This window comes from Cataglyphis hispanica, chromosome 7 (genome assembly GCF_021464435.1).
Source record: "Cataglyphis hispanica isolate Lineage 1 chromosome 7, ULB_Chis1_1.0, whole genome shotgun sequence".
NCBI lineage: Eukaryota > Metazoa > Arthropoda > Insecta > Hymenoptera > Formicidae > Cataglyphis > Cataglyphis hispanica.
The window spans coordinates 6,433,630-6,457,396 of record NC_065960.1 but is presented as its reverse complement, the minus strand read 5'-3'; the positions used below and the strand labels follow the sequence as shown (position 1 = coordinate 6,457,396).

The following is a 23,767-nucleotide window of genomic DNA, read 5'->3' as shown; positions in this document are numbered from 1 at the left end:
CTCCAAGTGAGGGTCCGAAATCAATCAAAACATTAATTGAAAGAGCCGAGAAGACAATGGAAGCCGACCGGCTAAGGCGGTAGGTACGGATGGTCTTGATAATCGAAAGATATCCTGGCCAATAGCCGATAACCGAGCTGGAGTACCAAGTTGGAAAAGGAACTTTCCTTCGCGCGGGCTTCCTCTCCACGAGGGCGGAGAGGAAAATTCGCGGCACGAAATCTTGGCAGAAGGGGTGGCGATAGAACGGAGAGAATGAAAACGAGACACGAAAAAGAAACACGGGAAAAGAGAAAGGAAAAGGGTTGCGACGAAATGTTCGACGATAAAATGAGATTCTTTTTCTCCATCGAACGGCATTCCACCGTTGTAAATAACATCGTTTACGCGACGATACGCCGGCGAGAGATCGTTCGGAGAACTCGCGACAAATTCGATTATACGAATCAATACAAAGTCGATCCGGCGTTAGCTGGCTGCGCGCGGCGAGTTAATGAACGCGCTCTCTATTCAATTGTTGACCGGTATTATTAGTACGGCGAACGTTAGCGCTTTATTAATTAACAAATCGATTTCAGTCGGTAGCAAATACTAATTATTCAACATCGCCCGGCATTCGAATCGCCGCTGCAAATGATTCTTTAATGAGAGGAGCTAATTGTACACGACGTGCTCTCAATAGCGTCGCGTCCAAGGAGCAACTATGAACGCCAATGAAACTTTTAACGATCGATAAAAGAATGTTGCGGAATTTGTGCCAGTGCCGTGACCGCGATGTTTTCGTGCCCTCGAAACGCGAAAAATAACTACGTAACCCGATAACTCCGCATTCACCTATCAATCCTATCGTCTCGCAAAATTTTCCCTCAGTTTGCCGCAAAATTAAAATTATTTGCTTTAAAATGAAACAATGTGGCCATGATCGTTCGAAGATTTTTTTTTGGAAAAACAGTTTCAGTTTTATGACATTCAGTGTTCCCACTCGCTACAACATACTTTGTACCGGATGCGAGATTTCGGGACGGCTTGTCCTAAGTATACAGCGATACCTCTGCTCTGAGAAAAATCTCAAAAGGGAAAGGGCACCCAGGGCCGACGCCCAGAAGGAGACTGCCACCTGGCGGTGTGCCCAAAGACCCACGAGAAACTTCAATCGCCGTAAAAGCAACGCCTCCGACTTAAGGAACACGATAAAGGAAAGAAGACAGAATAAAAGAAAGAGGAGAGAGAGAGAGAGAGAGAGAGAGAGAGAGAGAAGAGAGGGGGAAGTAAAAGTTAGTAGTTCAGTGAGGCAAACAGAGATAGAGTCCGAGAGGGGTTGATAGGCCGGGGGGTTGGAGTGCGAAAGCGAGAGAAGGACAGAGCACGATGGTCAGCTCGCGAGATACATGTTCGACGGTGCGGCCGACTTAAGAGGATTACATTTGATATTTCGATCGAGCAAAGTGGCTTTTTATTGGACATTCGCCGCGGAATTATCGCTGACTCGTGTCGAAAGGCATTACACGCGCCTCGGTGTTATTAAATTATAGCAGCGGCCCGCTAGCACGCTATAATGTCCAGGAAACGGGAAAGCGCCGCTTGCGAAAAAGATCTGTTTTGGTGAAAGAGACTACATCTACTTCTATTACTTTCTAAACGCGACGAGTATCTGCCCTTGCCTCTTCTCGAAGTTTACGAATTAGATATTTATTATCAGAAGCATTTATGGACAGAAGTTTACTTATCTATATTTATTATTATTATTATTATTTCTTATTATAGATTACATTAAATTATTATTATTTGTTCGTGTATATTATATGTGTATTATTTTTTCAAATTATGAAATGTTTCATTTTATACATCAAGCTATTAAAAATTGTATTAATAATTTTGCCCCATTTTTCAAAGAAACGCTCATATTAAGAACCGAAAATGACTCGCTTTATTTACACATACACACACACACACACACTTGCACATGCACATGCACGCACGCACGCACGCACATACACACACATAACAAGGAAATTTTTCATACCGATGGCAAAACTAACAACTCAGTTTCGGCTGAGCAAACCGCGGTAATAAACCGGCAAAATAGCAGGGAAATAACGGCTAGGATATCCGCGGTGCTGCTTCCTCTTTTAGCCCACGAGGCTAATTAGCCACGGCAATTTGTCGGTGCGAAACAAACGCCGATCGAAGATCTCGCGCTTGCTCCAGCTCCAGCTCCAGCTCTCTCTCTCTCTCTCGATTTATCCGCGCTACGAATGATCCGCGCGCGCGAGCGAGCTGTATCTATCTATCTCTCTTCTATCGGGAGCGAACTTCAAACGAAATAATTAAGTGATTCTCTTTAGCCGGCCGGCTAACGAGCCCGCCGCCGGCTGAAACTAGTGCCAATTATCGGCATTCAAACGGACGAGTACACGCGGGTGGCCGACAGTTGAGACGCTCTCTCGGCGGGACGTCGAGACGACGTAGAAAGAGAAGGGAAGGGGAAGGAGAAAGGAAGAAGAGGAGAAAGAGGAGGTCGGGTGATGAAGGAGAGACGGCCGGGCTTTCGTGGAACAGGGTGGGATGCTTGTCCGGACGGACAGTTAGCTTCATTATTTCGACTTCAACCGACGCCCGACGACATATGTGGGAATAAAACGCGTGATGTGGCTACACGAGAAGGATACATCTGTATCTTATCTCCGATGATGATGAAGAAGAAGAGAAGGAGACAGAAGATTGAAGATGGTAATATTTCCGGCTTTCTTTTTAACGGAGAGACTCATCGAAGTATTTGTATCCGTTAAAAATATTTTTTAAGTTTCTTAATCACCTTCGGATGTTTGACGTTCGATAATTCGCTAATTAAACTTCTAATTAAATTTGCGTTAAGTAAATAGAGAGCGCAACACGTCAATCATTACAGGTACTTGTTTTTTTAGAGAAAGATATTCATCTCGGTAGAATATTTAAATTTTCGTTGAGATAACATTATGTTATCTTAAACAAAAATTTAAAGAAAACTTATTACAAGTATGAGAAGTAATTTTGTTTTAGGGATTTAAAAAATAAAGTGTTTAATTTCCTTCTTTACTTTTTTAGCTCAGGGATAGAATCTTCATTGTATCCTAAATCGTGACTGTTTGCTTTCTTATATACAATATAGTAAGAGTATATATTTGTAATTCGTTTATCTCATAAGAGGCTTTGAAATAAATTCCGAGGTGGCTATATAATAATGTGCCATTGCGATGAATCGCTCGCGAGATTGCACCTAGCGCTAATCTTCGTGAAAGCTTTGTCACGCGCTACAACCGACTCGCTCTTGCATATTGGATGACGATATCTCGAAAACGATTCATACATAGTGCATTATGTTATCTCATGGCATCCGTCTGAAACTTCACTATAAGACTATTCAATAAAGAGACGTGCCTTCATTGTCGTAAATGGATGGAATTTCCTCATCAAATTTAGATATAACAATTTCCATTTTTGAAGCACGAATAATATAAAGAAATTTCCGCGCAAATTTCCGCTATAAGAAAGCATATGCTATTTTTGATGATAAAAAAGACACACATTTCACATATCAAAGAGAATTTTTGTAATAATGGAAAAAAGTTGGAAAAAAGATATAAAATTTTATTCAGGTCATATTCTTTTTCTCTATTACGGCAGTTAATTAAACATCGTAAGGATTGGGGCCTCGGTTAATCGCATTCCCTCGCAGTTGCGTTAGTCGATAATCGCTCGCCGTTATGACGATTCGGGACAAAGGAATTACGAAGTAAAGGAGCAATACGAATCATTTCTAAGGGTGCAGTTAATCCGCGTCGGTAACGGCAGCCCTACAACGGAATCGCCTTAAAACACCACCGATAATTGGAACAGACGTCGGTCGATGAGAGATGGGACGCTCGCGCGAGATGCAAGTGCAAGAAGGGGGTGAATGACTATACACAAGTATGCCAGCAGCGCGTGCTTATCTGCCGAGTTAAAAAGCAAGACAGTTTATAATTAACGCGAAACTCTCACGCGACTTCTTTAGCAAATGCACGTCCATTTATACACCATCTATACACGCTGCGAGCTTATCGGCGTGCTTTATTTTCTCTAGCGCTCTTTCTCTCTCATCCTGTAATCTGCATCTTATGTTTTCATAAAAGTATTATCTTGTATTACATTATACGATATTCTCGAGATTGATATCGGTAAATGCAATCTATCACTGAACTGCATAATTATATTCCGATCCTTTGCACAGACTAATCAAATCTCGACGCCATCTAAAGTTCTCGTCAAAGTCTCATTCTATTTCTCGCCCGTCCGTCTCGCGCGCACTAATCTAATCGCAATCTCCAATCGCATTTACCTGGCAACAATCGCTGAGAAACGGCCAAGGCTTCGTGCGAGGGGCGGGTTCTCCTACACCCTTAAGCTCTCCGCGTCACGTGGCACTGCACAACGAAACGATCACCAACTCCCATTCGCGCGCTCTCCTCCTCCTTCATCGATGACCAGTTTGTATCTCGATCGAACACGATCTATCCAAAACTTTTCTCTTCACCGAGACTTCGCGAATAATGAAATAACGTATCTTACGACTCTTCGAGTCACGCGCGAATACGCGGCACGAAGCGTGTGCGTGCGTGGCGCGTGATGATTTTCCGAAAGTAGGTACCACGAGACCGCCGCTTCGGCGGTCGGCTGTAAACTGCCGAGTGCCGCGTGCGGCCACGGCACGCCACCGAGAGTGATAAATCCCCACTATCCACCGAGCTAGCCTCCACCCTCCCCATCGGCATTCCCCGCCGTCAGTTTGCTATACCTACCCCTACGCGCTTTCCCCACTTCATCGCAAATGCCACCACCAACGGCTACCCCTCATATTACCCCTCGCACGCACGCTTTCTCTCTCTCTCTCTCTCTCTCTCTGGCCTCTTCCGTTCACTCCCCTCGCATACTCCTTGTTTCCTTCAACTATCAGCGTTCTATCGCACAATTTAACCCCCGCGCGAAGCGGATCACGCCGATTTGGAATAGCGGTCGCACTCCAGTCGATTAGGCGGCGCGTTTAGGAAGCGAGTTATGAGCTCTCGATTTCCAGCGACGACGACGATGACGACGACGACGATAAAGAAGCAAGCGCGGAGATGATCGACGGGAGGGATGGAAGAGAACGTGCCCCGCTACGACGGCCACGAAGCGAAGACGACGGCAAACGCGAGGGGGATGATATCGATTATGGTACGCGCGCCGGTGTTTGTTTCTTTTTAATTTCGCGCCTGTCGACGTCCCGCGGCGGGTAAGAATCGACTTTGTCCGGGATCCGATAAGGTGCGACGTGCGATCGTTATCACGACCGAATGAGGGATTCAATTATTAACGATTTATCATAATGAATATGTAATGAATCGATACTCTTCGCCATGATGACTTAATCGCAAATACAATATAGAAGATATAAATAATTACATGCAAAAAATAAAAAAAAATATATGATAATTATTGATATAATTAAATTTATAAGATTATTTATTGTTCTATTCTTATTCATTACAGATTTTCTTTCGATGCTTTTCATATTAGCGATATCATTACGTAGCATTATCATTAATATAGTAATATTAATTAGGTTTTGTTTCGTATATAGGTCATTTCTATGCAGTCATAACAAATCTATTTAGCGAATCAGATATTATAGATTTATAGTAATATGAATTCCCTATATATTTATTTCTTCTTATAATGCAATGCAAATCAACAAAACTATCAGAAAATTACTTGGCAAGATTAGTAAAAAAAATTTAATCAATTTATGGTAAATTAGTTATTTTGATTAATGGAATGTATTGCTTCGTTTTAGCACAATTTTTAAATTTTTGTATATAAATATTGAAAACGATATAAATCTCTAAAGATTACCTATTTACAGAAAACACTTCACCTGTTTTAAGAAACGGCATGTATGTAAATACATAAAGTAGATAATATATAATATAAAAATGCAGATGATATATATGAGAAATGATAAATCATAATATTATCATAATTATGAATCGATGAATAGATTGACAGCAAAGCTCTTCCCTTCTCCCTTCCCGTGAGATCCTCCTAAAGGACGATCACGCTTGTGAAATAGCTGTGGAGGATTAACCTCCGATGTGGCGCGTCTCGCTCAACGGGATATCCCTAGAATAGCCCCTACGAATTTCACCCCACCGTTCCACCTACACGCGAGCCGACGCAGGGGTGGCACATCCCTACCGCGTGCCCGCAACCCCTACCCCCGTGGACACGCGTCCGCCACCCCTACGAAGCCACACCTCCCATTACAAAAATTACACCGGTCGCTGATTTAGTGTTCTGCGCCGATTCACGGTGGTATACGAGAGGGTTGGAGGGATTCGAGGAAAAGGAGGAGGGGAGGGCGGGGGGGGGAAGAGATTGAGGGAGGTGAGCAAGGAGCCGCGAGGGTGCGCGGCGCTGGGTAGGGACGTAAGTAATGAAAGGGTTGCCGCCAGCTTCGAGAATCACGGAATCATTCGCCAGATTAAATTAGAAAGGCTACGACCTTTTTTCCACTCCCATATACCGGACCGATGAAATGGATTAAGCCGTGCTTATCGTCGCCGCCATTGTCGATGGTCTCTTTTAATTACCGGCTGATTTATGACATCGGGCCTATCACAACCACGGAAAGTCTAGGTTTACCTCTCGGGAAATAGCAGTGCTATCAGAAAAAAAATTGCCTCGCGATCTTATCCGGCTTCGTGCTTATATTACTCTCCCCGTATTAATCTCGGCAACATTATCAGAAAAATCAAAAGTAGCTTCTACATTTTCAACGACATTCCCGTAAAAAATTCGCTGTTAATTCGCTTCTTATACGAATGATCTAAAGAGTAGTAAGATAAGTTCCATATCGATGTTTTTTCGAATCTTCAATTTCGAGATTTAGTTAGAAGTTAATATTGTAAATTAAAGAGAGAGAGAAGGAGACATGTGTTACGACGAATAAGTTTCGAAAGTGTAAATAGGTAATAAAACTTTATTTGCCAATAGATCTCAGATGCCCTTTAACTAATACCCTGCTACTTTAACAGAAATTTAATTCATGACTTAATTATCGAGTTTTTGAATATTCGTAAATTAAATACGCACGTCGAGATATTTAATATCGAAAAAAAGAACTACGGAAAAGAAAAAAAAAGAAAATGTGCATCCCGATTTTCATCAAACAGATAACAACTCTAGAGAGTCAACTCTGCAGAATCCGTGGTCAGAGAGTGAATGCGCGATACCCTATACACACCGTCGTCAGATCCAAAATCGTTATACGATGTTCGATAATAGTTCTCCCACGAGTATCGCGAGACGCGCATTTCCAAAGTCTGTCGCGTACTCCCTGCGAGGAAGAAAGCGAAATGCGAGAGCGCTCTGAAATTGCAAGGAATCAGACAAAGATAGAAAAGCGAAAGGGAGGAAGATACAGGCGGTAGAGGAGAAAAGCGGGTATCTCGCGCGTGCGCCTGTATATGTGTGTGTGTATGTGTGTAGAACGAAGGGCAAGAATGGAACGGGCGGGAGAAGGGAACGGAAGAGGGGGATGGGGAGCGTACTAATCACTTCTACGGACTTTAATGGAGGTTTTCTGTACGCCGTCTACTTTGTCCACGACTTATACTACTTCGAACCCCGTTGGAGCTCGGCGTGGAGCATTTGATAGAAAAAGCGGGCGGAAAGTAGCGTTACGTGTATTAAACTAAGCGGCACTCTCTCTTACTCTATCTCTCTCTCTCTTCTGCTCGCTGACCGTCGTTCTCGCGATGCCCTTATCTCGCGAAAAAGCATTTAACGACGCGACGCGTCGTGCTGACGCAACGATAAATTCCGTATTGAACTTGAAGAAGGGGACATACGCAAGTGTGTGTTCGCAAAAACCTGTATAATTATAATAGGAATTATTTTGAAAAAGATTATCATTTCTCTCAATTCACAGATTCACGCGTGGTAAGATAAAGTCGATGAAAAAATCTCTACAGTGATAATAAAATATTAAACTATCTTGTAATTCTCTGATATAATATTTCCCCTCTACAATCTTGCATATATCTTTTATTTAAATTATCTTATCTTTTACAAAAGCCTCTCGAAACATTCGCCGTTCCTCGGGGGCCCAAAATATTCTAAAAATCCGACGCTCTCATCTGTCTCTCGCACCTGCGCGCGCGTGCAAATAACCCGCCGGGGGATGCTGCGGATTTGGAATGACGCAGCCCGACAGCATCGACGCTCGCGCGGCGCGGATACTAAGAGCTTTTCTGGAAGAGCAGGGCTCCATTAGCCGACTCGCCTGTCTTCTGAGTCCATTACAAGATGAGCCGCCATCCTCCCGAATGACCTTCCCTACCCACCAGCCTTTCCAACTCCCTCACTAACACATCGCGACCTACACACATTGCTCGTAGATACGCAAACTCGCTCTCCCACACACTCATCCCTCTCTCTCCCTCTTTATATATATATATATATCATGCCAGACCGTAAACACGATGCAATTTAAAAGATCAATCCCGTTCTTCGACATAAAAGATGGCTTCGCGTTCCTGAAGAGTCGACGAATGCGAACGAGCATCGATCGCACTCGAATTTTGCACGGGATCAGTTTTTTTCTTTTTTTTTTCTTTTTAAGTTTTTTACGCGTATAAGCAATGTCTCTTTCTTTCTTGTCTATATAAACAATATATATACCTTATGCTTATAATTTTTTTGCGCCAAATTGAAATTTACTTTATTTTAAATTTAATCTTAATTTCAAATAATTTCAGTCAAAATTAAAATCGCCAGTTTCCTCGACTCTTGTACGCATCATACGAATTTAATAAAAAATATTTACTTCTATGTGTGAAAAAAGCGTTATCGGCTATCTTATTCGTAAGTAACGGAATGTGCCGTTTGCGAAACACGGTAGACAAGATTCTCTTTCCCTGGCGCATTATTCGCGATAGAACGAGAATCGGGAAAGTGAGAAGACAGAGAGAGAAAAAGAGAGAGGGAGAGTCAAACGTAGCAGAGAGGAGAGATGCCATGCCAGATGTACTTAAACTAAGAGCGCCGCTCCGCCGCGGTGCGTCCCCTGATTTATTCACTCCGTGAAATTTTTACTCCCTCCGCACCGGGCCTCCGCGCGAGAGCCTTCGCTGCCCCAAACCGACATACGTCTTTGGAGTTGCTATGCGCACGAGGCACCATCATGGGCCATCTCGAGACTTTCCCGGATAGCTTACCGCGTCTCCCGCGAGCTATTCCTGAGCCGGCACTACTTTTCGAATAAAGTAAAATCCGTCGAAATTCTACGTTTCTGCAAAATTGCTACGTTTCCGCCGCACTGACTACGAATTCATTTCGAGTAACGGATTAATATTTGAATGTATCCTCGAAGATATTAAATTTATTCGCGATACTGTTCTCAGTACACACGAGAGAAAAATTAATTCGGAAATATGATAATATTTTGTTATAGACTTTATTTCTTTTTATTTAAAAAAATCACTCTTGCATCAGCGATAAAACATCTCGTACATACGTATAGTCCTGTTTTATTTATTTCATTCTACGAAGAACATACGAGCGAAGAATAAGTGAAGAATAAACGAAGAACAAGTGAGTTTCCCAAAGAATAAGTATGACTGTTCAAATGTAAGTCCCGGTTCACAAATACTTCGCGCAAACAGCAGCTAGCCTGTCCGTCCTTCCGGCAATCACTTACCGGCTAATGCATTACTTGCGAGAGAGTATACGAGCACTCACGCGATTACATATCCGCCAAGTATCTGCGTCGCATCGTGGATTCTTAATCGCGGTATCATTGGCAATACGCGACTCCGCATCGCGGGGATCTCCGGAGAGGATTAATCGCTGCGAAATATACTAGATGCCAATCTTTAAATCGACGTGAAATTGTTTTTCCACAAGTCAAAAAGGAGAAACGATACTCGCGGGCACCTTGCCTCGTCGAGATTCCGAGTGCGAGTCGCGAAACGCGGAATAATGGAGCGTGCACCGAGAGTATTTGCGAGACAGTAATGAATAAATTGTTGAACGCGCGCGTCTGTACACACAGCAGCGACGGCACCCGAAAAGCCAGGCAGACAGACAGGCGGGCAAGCATGTGGGCGGATGGATATTGCTTAGTCCGCGAGACTAGAGGGAGAGAAACCCCTCTTTTCCTATATTATTCTCCCCCTCCCCCCTCCCCTCCCCTCCCCAACCTCTTCAGATCTCGTTCAGTGACTGCATCGAGTGCCGCGCGAGCGTTCAAGTGCCGTAAATTCGGGTTAACTTTGTTCCTCCAGGCGTATCTATACAGACATTCTGTCCCGTAACGGAAAAAAACGGAACAAGGATAATGTTCCGAATTATAATTCACATTCAGCTGTTCTCCAATAATTCCTAATCGATCGTTATCCGGTTCGCGAGGGAGCAACGTCAAACGTCATAAATACGAAATCGGCGGAGTTGAATTCGACGCGATCGCAAAACCCTATTACTTTGACGAATCTGAATTTGCTTGACGCTATTACGAATTACTGGATCAATGGATCGATTTATCGTGGCACGATTAGGCGTAATCGTATGGCTAATATAATTCATCTCTTCTTGACGTAGAATGTACAAAATTATACGCACGCTCGAAGCCATCGGCAGTCGAAGCAGGTAACTCGCCGACGATATGAACGAGATACCAACCCACATCCAGCCGCTGGCAATAATTGCCTTATTGACATTAATAAAACGGATACCGACGGCTATGTCATCGTGAGCCCCATAAATGTCCGTCCGTGTTGCGCGTGTACACGCGCTCACTTCTCGTACAGGAAATTGCATATCGAATTAACGCGAGTTGAAGATTTTTTTACTTTAACGCTCCAAATTGTTTTAATATACATATTGCGTATCAATTTAAATTGTGGATATCAAGTTAAAATCAGCAACAGTTTCTCTTGAAAACGTAACTAATTAAATTACAACAAGCATAGTAGATCAAAACTCCCAAGTATTATTCCAATGTTCGAAGTACGATAACATTATCAGATATCGTAACAAACATCCTCATAATGCTCAAATGTCACCAGATGCAGTTACAAGCCAGACAATAAAGAAACCGGCGAGGAGAAAGAGCAAAGGGAGGATGATGCCGCAGGCCCTCCGTCGCGAGGGAACGAAAGGTCGACGCAGTAACCGGCGGTTGCAAAGGGGGTCAAAGAGAGGGAACCGACGATATTTCACCGGTTTCGCGTGCAGGCGAACTTTAATAATATTCGTTCCATCAGGTATGGCCGGCCTCATATTAAGTCGGTCCGCGCGAACGAGGCGCCGTCGGAGCGGCGGGATATGATGAGTGGAGGGCGAAGGGTAAAGAGAAGAGAGAAAAGAGGACGCGTGAGGCGGCACGACGGAGGAGGAAAAGGAGGGATGAGGAGGGAAGGATCGAGGGTAGAAGCAGTCGAAGAGGGTGGTGGACGGGCGGGGTGGGCACAGAATGAGACGTGTAATAAAGTGAGTTTTTAATTTCCACCAGTGCCGGTGGTTGGCCCTCTTCCCTCGCCCTCCCCCGCCCCTCTCCTCCTCTCGCGGGTAGGGGGTTAGGAGCCCACGGGCTCGCTCCGTTGCCCATGCCCCGGGGCTCTCGCGCGGCCTGTCGGCTAGTATTACTAGATAAATCACCCAACAGGCAATAACCGCCCGTCCATCCCCCTCCCCCTCCCTCCCCCCCTAGCACTGCGCTCTCGTTCGCCGACTAGCTACCCACCTTCGGATCTCTGCTGCCACCGACAGCACTGATACGCGATACCGTTCGACGTTAAGCGCCGCGACGGACACCAGCTGGGAGAAAGCGAGACGGCTGCGAGATTTCACGCTGCTTCCGGCTGAGCCGGCTGGTCCTAGGCTAAACTTAATCCGCGATCATAGCCCAATTAACGAAAGTTTGATCCTCACAGGATGGACCGTTTTTGCATTAAATTGTTTCTAATTTTATATCCGAAAACATATATATTCAATTGTACTAATAAACCTATCTCTGTTAATATAAAGTTTTCTAACTGTGGAATTTAAAAGAGAACTATTTTTATAACGTCATATTTAATTTTAAAACTATAAAGTAATATTATACGATTTTTTAAATTTTTTAATGTGTATTATGTGACACATCTTGGAATTATCGACAATTTGCAAATCAATGCTTCGTTATTTCTTTTAACAATTGTAGAATTCTCAAACAGTTAATAATATTTCTCTGCTTCGCGCACTCGAAAAAATATAGATTTCTTCGAAGAAATAATTTTCAATCCCGCGAACGAATGAGAGAGCGAAATCGATCAAGTTTCACTTTTAACCCGCTGGGACTTCATATAGACATGTATAAAAATTATGACGTTATAGGCACGTGTACGCCGAAGTAATCGGTATAACACTCTTACTGTGCACAGAATGTAAGATCTTCGTTTCTGTCGCGCTTATGGTAATCAAACGCTCTGCAAACGTTTGCGTTTAGTGTTTTACGTCGTCGGATTATACGCTACGAAGACACGGCAGCTGCGAGAGGACATAATGACGCTTAGACGATCAAACGATAATAAACGCAATAGCATTACCATAATTATGGCAACATCATTAACCGACGCGCGATATTAACCTGCTGCCAGTATAATGTATATGCGCGCACAAATTTAGACATACGTACAGCCTTTAGAAAAGTAGTCGACTCAAGTTATGGGCAAAGTGGCACACTTTTTATAATCGCCACATATTATTTAATTTTTACTAAATGATCAATGACGTTAATGAACGAATATTTAAGCGCGGCCTCTTAATTCGAGCTGTAGCGCGACGATAACATTCGAGACTTATCGAGATGATATTTCTAGAGGATTTTGTGCAATGTACACAACGCGACGGTCGTATGGGACCGTAAAATTTTGTCAGGACGCAAGTCTTCCGCCCTCCTCTTCCTCCGCGCGGGGCTCCCGCAGGACAACCTGAGAAAATACAAAAAGTCCCCCGGGGGAAACGTTACGGCTGGCGCTCGTAAGTTTACCGTCGCCGACAAATTAATGTTCTCGGATTACGGAAGCGGGCCGTAGGGAAAGATTTCCGTCGAGGACCGTCGAAGCCGTTTTCAAAATTTACTTTAAGCCGCGCGACGCGCTACATCCGCATTTTCCGTTCCGTCTCGCCTGCGAATCTCCCTTCGATTCGCTTGCGCGTTATTGCGAACGTCTCGCCTTTCAGAGACATTTCGTGATAAAATATAAAGTAAACGGACCGGTTGTAAGAATTCTCGCCCATCATAAATTTTAAAATTAATATTAAATCGTTCAACGTGCTGATATATGATAATAATAAGTTAAGCCTGACTATTTTTAATGATAAAGTTATTGATTATCATGTTATTTGATATAAAGCGACTATTAATCTAATACTCGCTATAATATTATGAAAAAATAATTTATTATTCATTAAAATAGAGTATTTAATTTAATAAATTTATATAATGAATTAATATATTAATTGTGTATATCTCGCTGTCTATGTAATAAAAAAATATAATAAAACTATGTTAATGCAATCCAGATAATTTTTCTCTGAAATTTCTATAAAAAGATCGTTTATTAAGAATTAACCCGATAAATCGGTTATGGGCCGGAATAACGTGCGGTGAACAAAGCGGATTAACCGACCTTAATGCGGTACTTCCTGCCTACGTTGGTCATGCCATGAGACCCGCGGTCTGGCAACTCGACTCTGAACTTGTTTGAGAAACCAAGGAAAACATCTGGAACGTATCTCCTGCGCGCTATCCTCCTCTCGTCTTGCTCCCTTATTTTCTCTCTCACGGTCTGTCTATTTTCGCTTTCTTTTTGCGTTTTGCCGTTTACGCCACCGATACAAGTTAAAATTATGTCGTCATAGTAGTACGAATATTAGATATATACACGGAAATATCTTACACAATTACATATTTTTTAATTTATTAATTTTTAATTTTTTACTTGAAAATATAAACTAAAGAGGAATTATGCAAAATGCAATGAAATTTTTGCCTCGGAAAAATCGACTGCAAATTGCACGTGGAATCGGCATACGAAAGAAAGCGCGATAATTCCAGAGCCACACTCTGTGCACGGTCCAATTTTCAGCTCGACACGCCTTTCATTCCGATCTCGGAAGCGCTCACAATCGCTCATTAACAGATTTCTTCGCGGCGCCGCGCCGCCGTCACGGCAGCGAATTAAATCGCATCGAGCGCCGCGGATTGCATTCAGGTCGGCCGGTGCACACACCAACGTCGACGCGTTCACGGGGTGCATTTAAATAAAAAGACACGATAGCCCCCATTCACCCGGGCGATATATCTCGCGCGGGCATGGGACAAAATCGGGTTGGTTGGTTGGTTGGTTGGTTGGTTGGTTTGAGAACTGGGAATCCCGGGGGGAGGGAGGAGGAGGGGGTAGAGAGGAGGAGGATGGATGAAGGGGATTGAGACGGCGGGAGGAAACCGGAGGGGTCAAATGGCGGGCAGAATGCGCGGTGATTGCTGAAGGGCCGCATAATTGCACCCTTTGTGGTGCAATCAACGGCGCAACTTGGACGGCGCCTACGTCTATCGGCCCTCGTCCTCTTCCCCTCTCGTCACCCTTCCCCTCGTCCTCTCTTTAGTTCCCATCTCTCGCATTAACGGGGGCGTCCGATCAACGGCGATCCGATCGTTCCTTAAATATCGTGGCAGTTATCGCTAAATACACTCGCCCGGCTACCGTCACGGATTTTTGGAATTCCGTTCCTGCACGGCCTCGTCGAGATGAAGATCATGTGCACATTGATAAGCGATAAGCGATGAGGCAGGAGAGATATGTGAGCGGTAAAATAATGAGCTCGAGCTTGTTAAACAATATAAGCGCGCACGCATGGAATTACATAAATTACATCCTTATAAAAAATGTTTCCAATTAACAAATTTCGGCAATGAATAAAAGATAGAATATATATCCCCTAAAATATAAGGAATTATAATTTATAATTTATATTAATCTATTAATTAATATTATAATCTCTTTCCACCTGCAAATTTCCTAAAATATTCTCATCATATTTTAAACCAAATAATATCGTTATTCGATATTTTTAACGAAAAGAAGTGAAATTTAAACGTATTTATTTCTGATTAAAATAAGATATGTCTTTCGAAAAAAATTTATCAATGACTGAAAAGATCAATAAAAAAATAATCTTATCTCTTCTGTTTATAATCACTATTTACAGTTCAGCGTTCATCGTTCATCGCCAATATGCAACGCGATCAAAGCGAGACGACCATGATGAAAGGTCGAGTGAGATTTTCGTATCGCGAGGACGACCGCAACACGGCACAATAGAAAGTAATGCGTCTCGCTCAGTAAAATTTATACGCTATTCAACCCGCGCACAAACGTCGGTAAATTCCGTTGAATTAACCATCGCCGCGCGCGGTATCGGGGAGGAGCGACTAAGCGGTTCCACGGAACGATTCACGTACTCGATTTCTCTCATCCGCGTTCACAGTTAATGCCGTCCAATCCTGGAAAGCTGTCGAATTTTATCGGATTTGAATTCACAGTATCCACACTGTACGTAAAAGATATTTGAATTTTTTTGATAAATAATCTCTGATAAAATTAACTTTAGAAAATCTGTTGTTAAAATTAAGTTTTGAATTTTGTTCCTACTCGAGACATAGGTATTACTTCATATGATCGTTATAGAAATATTATACAAAACTTTCTTGCTTTTTAAAAAAAAATTTTTTTTTGTATCATCTTCATAAAATACCATATGTACGATGAAAATGGCAGAGTTCTTGCAAACTGCACGCGGCGTTGCCACAGTTCCCGATTTTAATCGCTCGATTTAATGAGGCGGTAAGAGAAAAAGAAAGAGAGAGAGAGAGAGAGAGAGAGAGAGAGAGAGAGAGAGAGGGATCGGGATACAAAGTGGAACGCGGACAATTAGACGGAAAAGGCTGGCGTCTCGGTATCCGGCAAGACGACTGCACAAGAACTAGTCGATCTCGAGGCATCCTGCGAAAGCGCACCACGTGGCGTTCCCGCGTTCGAACGTGTTTATTTCGAATCGCTCTTCCATGCGTTCGTCTATTAATTTAGAATCTTGCTTCATCGAGACAACCATGTTTACCGCATGACGAGGCAATTCCCTCGCGCTCCGGGATTTTACTTCCATGTGTTAAAGTGCCTATGCGTATGACGCGCATCCGGTGAACGAATTCGCGCGATTGAGGATCACTGGGGCTTGAGGCTGGCGACACGACGATGCCATTATCGCGTCGACCTTCTCCCACACCCTCAATTTCTCCATTCTTCTCTCTCTCTCTCTCTCTCTCTCTCGCTCGCTCTCTCTCGCTCGATCTTTCTCTCTGTCTCCCTTTTCCATTCCTAGGTCTCTCTTTCTCTCCTACTTTCTATCCTGTCTCTCTTTCTCTCTCCAATTCTCACGCTCGTCCTTCTCGTCTTTCATCTTGTCCGTGCACCACAAGTCTTGAATTATACAGACTGCACCACTTAAAATAATACACCCGGTACAAACTGAACATCAACGCTAAAACCTGTCGTTTTCTGTAAGCTGGAATTATGGAAATTCCGTCGTGGCCGTTAGTAGCGTCCCTCTCTCTTTCAGCTGCCCTCTTCTCTGGCTCCCTTCGCGAAAAAAACACGGACGAGGCGGAAGTAACGCGCTAATTTTGCGTTTTCAGAAAAACGTTATACGTGACAGATAATACAACGATGTAATAAATTGATAAATATTGCGATGTAAGATGAATAGAGCACATGTAGGAGAAAAAGTAAGAAACAAATCAGCTTTTACAGTCTACAATTTTTAACAAAATATCCAACGCAAAGTATCTTCTTAAAATCGCTCAATCAGAAGTTCAAGATATCGTGATAACATTTTTAAAATCGCAAAGATCGAAATTGATGTAAACATACGACACACTTGTACGACACGTAATCGAAAAGAAGCGAACGAGACAGATTTATAATAAAAATATACAGTATCTCGAAACGCTTTTCCGTTCTTTTTTTCCTCGACACTCTTTTCATCTGCGGCTTTCAGAGAATACTATTCTAGTAGTAAATGTCGATACTTCCACACACTACCATAAGAGTTTGTGTATAGAAAATCGGGAATCGCGAGGAGAGAACGGTGGCTAATAAAAGACTCGCTTAATTAGAATCTTCGTTAAGAGGCCACGCGTAAGTCCCCTCTCGTCCCTCGATCCCCTTCTCCTTCGTTCTTCACGGCCGACTGAGATCCCCGAGAGGTAAAAACGTAAGAACTATTTTCATTAAACTCGGGGCGAGTTCTCGTTGCAAAAGTCTTCCGCTTTTGTAGACGAGTGCCGAGTGGCCGCACGTAAAGAGATTAAGCCGATAAAAACATGGATGGCGAAAGAGGGCTGAGGGGGCGAGGACCTCCGTTACGCGCGGGGGGTATGTTTCGTTATTAATTCGCTCTTATTAATTCCACTCGAGAGATCCGAATGGAATGGCATATTCTCGACGCCGCACGTTGTCGTCGAATCGATTCCCGACCCTCCCCTCCCTCCTCCTCCTCCCTCGCCTTCCCCCAACCGGCGTTTCTCTCCTGATGACTTCAATTCGGATCGTTAACGCTGATTTCCGTTAAATTGCCGTACAAAAGAATTTTTCTCGAGGAGGAGAACGACGCGGGTTCTTAAATGACCCGCATGAAGCCCCATCGACGGTCGTTTCGGTATGTGCCAATCTACGCGTTTCATCTAAAATTATAATCCGTAAAGATTGCATTTTATATTCGACAATCTTCAAGAATCTCTCGATACTTTTACACATTACTATACCGTTACATTATATTTTACCGTCTTTCTTTTATTAACATTTATTATTTTAATCGGAAATCGTTTTTAATGAGATCGCTTTTGCGCGCGTCAGTCGCTTGCGACAAAGAGAAAGTTGCAGATAGCTGCAACTGATGAGGACATTGCCGCGCTATTATTTACGCACCAGATGGAAAAACGTAATGCGATTCGCAAGCGGACGAAATCGAACGTCGTAACAAAGAAGCGCGGCGAAGAATCGGTACCTTTTTGACGCGCGGACGACGGAACCTTCTTTCAAGTCTTCGGTGCGCCAAAGCTCGATTTTCCGTACGTTACGTACGTACGTACGTACGTACGTAACATCGCGGCCGAGTTATTTCAATGAGACGTAGGAGTTAGAGGACGACGGCGGACAGGCGCGCGGGATGGGGTACCGACGACGCGGCGAGGCGCAGTCACTGATTTAACGCGAGACAATTGAATCTAATTACGACCGTCGCGGCAGCCAGTGATACTCAATCCCGCCCATTCCGCGTCGCGCTTTTTTCCGTCTCTCTAATTCTCTATCGAGTCGATATTGCGCGCGCGCGCTCCACGCTGAGCTCCACGGCAACGGTAATATTTTTCCCGGCCCGTCAATTTTCTTCTCTCCATTATGGGTAACTATTAAAAGACTTCGTAACGGCACGTGCTAAGCCGCGAGATTGAAAACGAGACTGTAAGTCTTTAATGAGATTCAGTATCTAAATTTCCATCAGAGATACATTGCGTGCTTGATGAAAGATATTAAATTAAACTTGAATGTTTTTTATTAAAACGTTAATAGAGAATTTGTAATGCGTGTGGGTTAAGAATCTTATCCAACTCTTTGATTAATCCATGACCTGCGGCGCATCGGTCGATTAAACGCATATCTCCACTAGAGACACAGCTCGAACGATCGTTGCGTTAATGTGGTGACAGTGAACGAGGTGTAACGAGGTGAACATTGCACAAAAATGGGCGAGACGATTTTATTATGCTCCGCGCGGAACACACGTTAACGATTCGCGTTACGATTCTCTAGTGTCTCACATTAACGAGCGTTGACGTCGTGGTATAATAACGTGTATTGCGATCTCTCGGAAGGTCTCGCGCACAACCGGTCGACGCGCACCACTGGTTGCTCCGTCGTCGGGGCGCCAAGCCGCGCGTGTTGTCGGGCGCCCCCGGCTGTTCATTAGAGGCCGCATTGTCCGCTAACTAAGTACAGACGCAGCCCTACCCACAGCCCTCGGCCACCTAACCAACCTACTGATCTCCGAGGGCTCTCGTGCCCCTCGGTGCGACTGCACGTAGAATCACTTCCATTCTCAGTTGCTGCTCTACGGAGCCGTTGCTTCGTGCTCCCCCGTTCAGAATTTGCGAACCTTTGAGGTTCGAGTAGCAACGCACTTGAATTCCGGTCTGGCTAATGCGATGCACGTAGTTCCCTTCCCTTTTATGGCGATTACGTACTTAACCATGTACCAATTTCCTATCTTCGATAATGTTACATTATTTCTTTGTGTTACTTGTATAAAATTACTCTTGTTGTTGTTTTCTCGTAAATGATAAATGGTAATGGAAAATCTTTAATGTATTTCAAAAACAGATTTTTTTAAATAATTTAAAGCTTAATTATTTAAAAATTCTTACGATTATGCGAATTATAACATAAAATGACAACGATATTAAATTTTCATTAAACCGACTCTTTCAATTTACATTTTTCCTTCTCGTTAAAAAATTTCTAATATTTTTCTTCCGAAAATTCGAAAACTTGCATTTCTCTAATAATCGTAGTCACCAGAGTACGGAGTTTAATGCGGGCTGTCAATCCGGTAAGAGCCGGAACGCGTTCTTTTCAGCCGCCTCCCATCTTACATTATCGCGCTATTATTATTTTATCTTCTACAGTAGCTTTTATCTTCTTTTTTTTTTCCTCTCTCCCTTTTACCCCGCTTGCGCCAAGCCGCGTCTGGTGGCTCGCACTGTTCGACAAACCACTTTCACCCACTCTCATCCCCACGTCCCTCCGTCTTTTCCCATCCGCTCTTACCGACACATCCATCCATCCCCAGTATCTCACACTCCTCCGTCATTCGATTCAGCCTCGCCACGCCACGTTCGATTTCCACGCGAGAGGACGACGACGCTACTGCTGCTGCTGCAGAACGTCGCGCAAAGTGCCGGTCGAAGAGTCTCCCTTACTACTTCGCCCCGGCAGGATCGGTTTTTGTGCACTCAACGATAGTGGAAGTTTACTGTCGCCCGTGATACGTCGACTCGACGTACATTTCAGCTATAGCTATCACGGACGGGAGGCTTCCATCGGAATGCATTTTGCTTGATGGAAACAATCAATCGGATTAGACGCGTCCGTCGCGAAACAAGTTTATTTGGATCCATTAGGAATTAGGGTTTAAATCACGCAAAAATATATACGAACAAAGAAATTTTTGATGTCTAAAAATAAATGATTAGAAAATTTTTTGCGTTTGCATTACGAATGAATCGCCTAAATGCAAAAGACCCGATGAATTAAATTGAAGAAGGGAAGAGCAATTTATTTATCAATCTTCTCTCTCGTTGAATATGTCTTAACGAAATAATAAAAGCGTCGCGATTGACAATTTATGAAGACGTGAATGCTGACGACGTTAGTTAACGTCGACTTACCTTTCGACTTACGATACCTCTTAAAAGCGTGTACCTCGATATACGCGTGTGTCCAGCTTGCCAAGACTTGATTGGCTAGAATAGACGGAAGCCTTTCAACGCACACGAACACGACAAGCTGACAAAGGGAGGAACACGTAGTCGTGCTAATCGCATTAAGGGACAGCGGCCATAAATATAAATACTTGTCGGGGCGACCTGGCCCTGACAAATGTTAATTCCGGCCCGTTCTCGTTACCAGCTAATAAATGTGCATTACAATCACCCCGAGATATGGAAATTCCCGAGCTACGCCTATCCAAGCATCTTACCGTGGACCGCGAGTTAACTCACGGCAGCGCCCCTTCTCGTCGATCCCTCCCCCCGCGTGTTGATGAACGCCATGGATGGAGCGTCCGATTCAACCGGGTGGACAGACGAGCTCCAGTTACCCAACCGACGACCTGACGGCGGTCAACGGGGACTGTATTAACAAGTTCGTGTATTCCGCTATGTAAATAGGGACCAACGAAAAGCGATCTTTGGGATCCGGAATCGAGATTGCGGCGTTACTAACTCAGACGCGATTATATCCGCTCGTGTAATGACCGACTGACCGACCCACAAATCGAATCCCCATAATATCACCAATAGTGACATAATCGATACCGCATTATAGAATAATCGACCATTTAGAAACGCTTCCGCATTGTACCGGAATCCTCTCGTAAAAGATTTCATAGATGTGTCTCGTATAATGATACATTTTATGTAATAACGACTAAAATCTGATTATTTTTTCTTTTTTTACATATTTTTATATTCTGATTCAAGTGTTATTGCATTTCAAAAGATTGAAACGTCAATATATATAATACATTTATTATGTCGAAAGGTTCGTTATTACATGATTTTGATCCGATTTCCTCATATCGTGTAAAATTTTTTCGAATGCAGTTAAAAAATTGATGGAAGCGTAATGGAGTTGAAGCGATAATTATATCTATGCTCGTACATTTTTTAATAGTATTCAGAAAAATGTATACAATAGATATATCAAATAAAAATCGTTGATTATGCTACATAAACATTGATTAAAATAAACTTTCGGTAATTAATTTATATTAACATTTACAAAGATACGTTCACAGGCAAAGACATAATACTCTCGAAGTATGAGTGCGCAAATGTTATCTCTTTGACGACGGTCAATTACCGGCCCCACATCGTTCTCATTACGTTAAAAAGTTCATTAACGAGCGTAATGAACTTAATCGCTAATCGTCGGGCTATCTTCGCCGGCAAGGGGATATGGATGTTACGAAGCCCTATGCCGTATAGGGGATATACATATGCGTAAGCGTTATCTCTTTGAGGCTCTCGCAAGCGCTGCGAATGTTGCAGCTGCTTATCACAGACTCGCATGAGACATAGTCCGGATACGCATGTGGCAAGACAGGTTTTCCTACTTAACGTACCCGCATAAGCGATGTCTCTTGAAATGAGCCTTCCAGCATGCTCGACACGCACGCTCGGATTCGATAAGCATTATAAGAGTATCTCGCGCGTTACAAAAAATGTTTGTCTTCTTTAAATAAAAACAGAACACTTTCGAGAAATTAATTAATTGTACAATAAAATTGATAAATGTAAAATAATGTCCGAGGAAATTTTTTCTCAGCCATTATTACGCTATTGATAATAAAAAGATATATAGATATATTTTTCTTGTCATAAAATTTTGATACTAATCTCATAAAACATAGAGACATAATCAGGGTAGGATTGAGTGTTCTCAATAGAATGCTTGGGAATGATCTATCGCTGTCGTGACAGTTTTGTTGCAAGTACGAGCAAAAACGCCTAAACGGCCGTGAAGTCCCGACTTTTCCCGCGCTATTTGATCGATGCTATTTTCCACAAGTAGCGTCGCTCGTGTGTAAGTCTTATATGTGTATGCGTGTGTGTGTGTGTGTGTATATATATACGTACACATAAACGTAGAGGAAGAGAACGAGCGGAGCGGCCGTCTCGCGATCTCGACTCGCTCCAATATCCGAGTTTTTTGACAGCAATTTCGGTCACGTCCGATAATATATCTGGATCATTAATATAAAGCTCGGCCCACATCCCGCGCATCCCCGTCGCGGGGAAATTGCTTTTCAATCCCCTATACCGAACGTCCCCCTCTCCCGCCAGTTACCCCCTTAGTGAAGCCGCCGCGATCCCCACCCGCGGCTATCCGCCATCTCCGTCTGTCCTCCGCGTGTCCCCCTCTTCCCTCCCCCCGCCCATTCTGTTTCACCCTCAGGGTTTTCCTATACGCTCGCGTATCACCCGGTAGATTCCTCTCGTCGACGTCATTGCTGCCATAGCGTCCGCTCTCAAAAGTCGGATTTATGCGAGAAATCTAATAGTACAAAATCCGCGCGAATCTTGAAAGCACCTTTCAATTTTTCACGAGACACACGTGTTTAAAAGCGAACCCGCAATATATTTTAGAGACTTCGTTAGAAAAGATAAAATTATTATTTGATTTATCGCGCGATATGCAACAACATTGTGTTTTTATTTTCTTTCATTTCTTTTCTTTTTGCAATTTCTTTTAATAAATCTGGCTCTCACATCTCTGCAAACGGCTCAGCTCATCCGTGCCGAGCACTCTCGTATGCTTTTAAGTTCGCGACGAATTTTCGTAGCTCAAAGGGTTGCTCACCCGCATTAGCGCTTGGGAAACAGCAGCCATCAGTACATATACCATCCCTAATACGCGGTTGCGTACGCAAACACGCGCAACTCACGAAAGTCCACAGAGTACGCGCGTCCCGAGTGGATGCGGGATTACGGATCGGAGTTAAAGTACGTCCACATGCTTTAACGCAAGTTAGAAAGCGCAAGCATGATGTAACGAGACTACCGAGATATTGATATTTCCCGGATAAAGAGTACTCTTTGACATTGACATTTTTGCGCTCGATATTAGAATCAGCCATCCGTATTTTTAAACTTTCCCTGTACGCGAAATGGTCGCGATAATACGTACCTCTGCGCTACCCGGTACACATCGTCGCTGCCCGGAGCCTGCACAGAACACCCTCCATAAAGACGATCCCCTCGATCAGATAAAAAATATATTATAGCCGGCACCACGATCCGTGGGCTCGATACTTCGACGGGGCGCGCTCT

General features: G+C 43.4%; 1 protein-coding gene across 3 annotated transcripts in view; it reads right to left on the bottom strand.

Annotated features, from left to right (window-relative positions):
• Positions 1–23,767, bottom strand: part of LOC126850854 (LIM domain only protein 3-like) — a 53,039-nt gene that overhangs the window by 16,836 nt on the left and 12,436 nt on the right. Inside the window, exon 1 of one of the 3 annotated variants that reach the window (XM_050594257.1) lies at positions 4,358–4,712. The exons of the other annotated variants lie outside the window; for them this stretch is intronic. The gene's annotated coding sequence lies outside the window, so the exon portion shown is untranslated. Of the gene's footprint in view, positions 1–4,357; positions 4,713–23,767 lie in introns of those variants that run through there. 3 annotated transcript variants of the gene reach the window in all.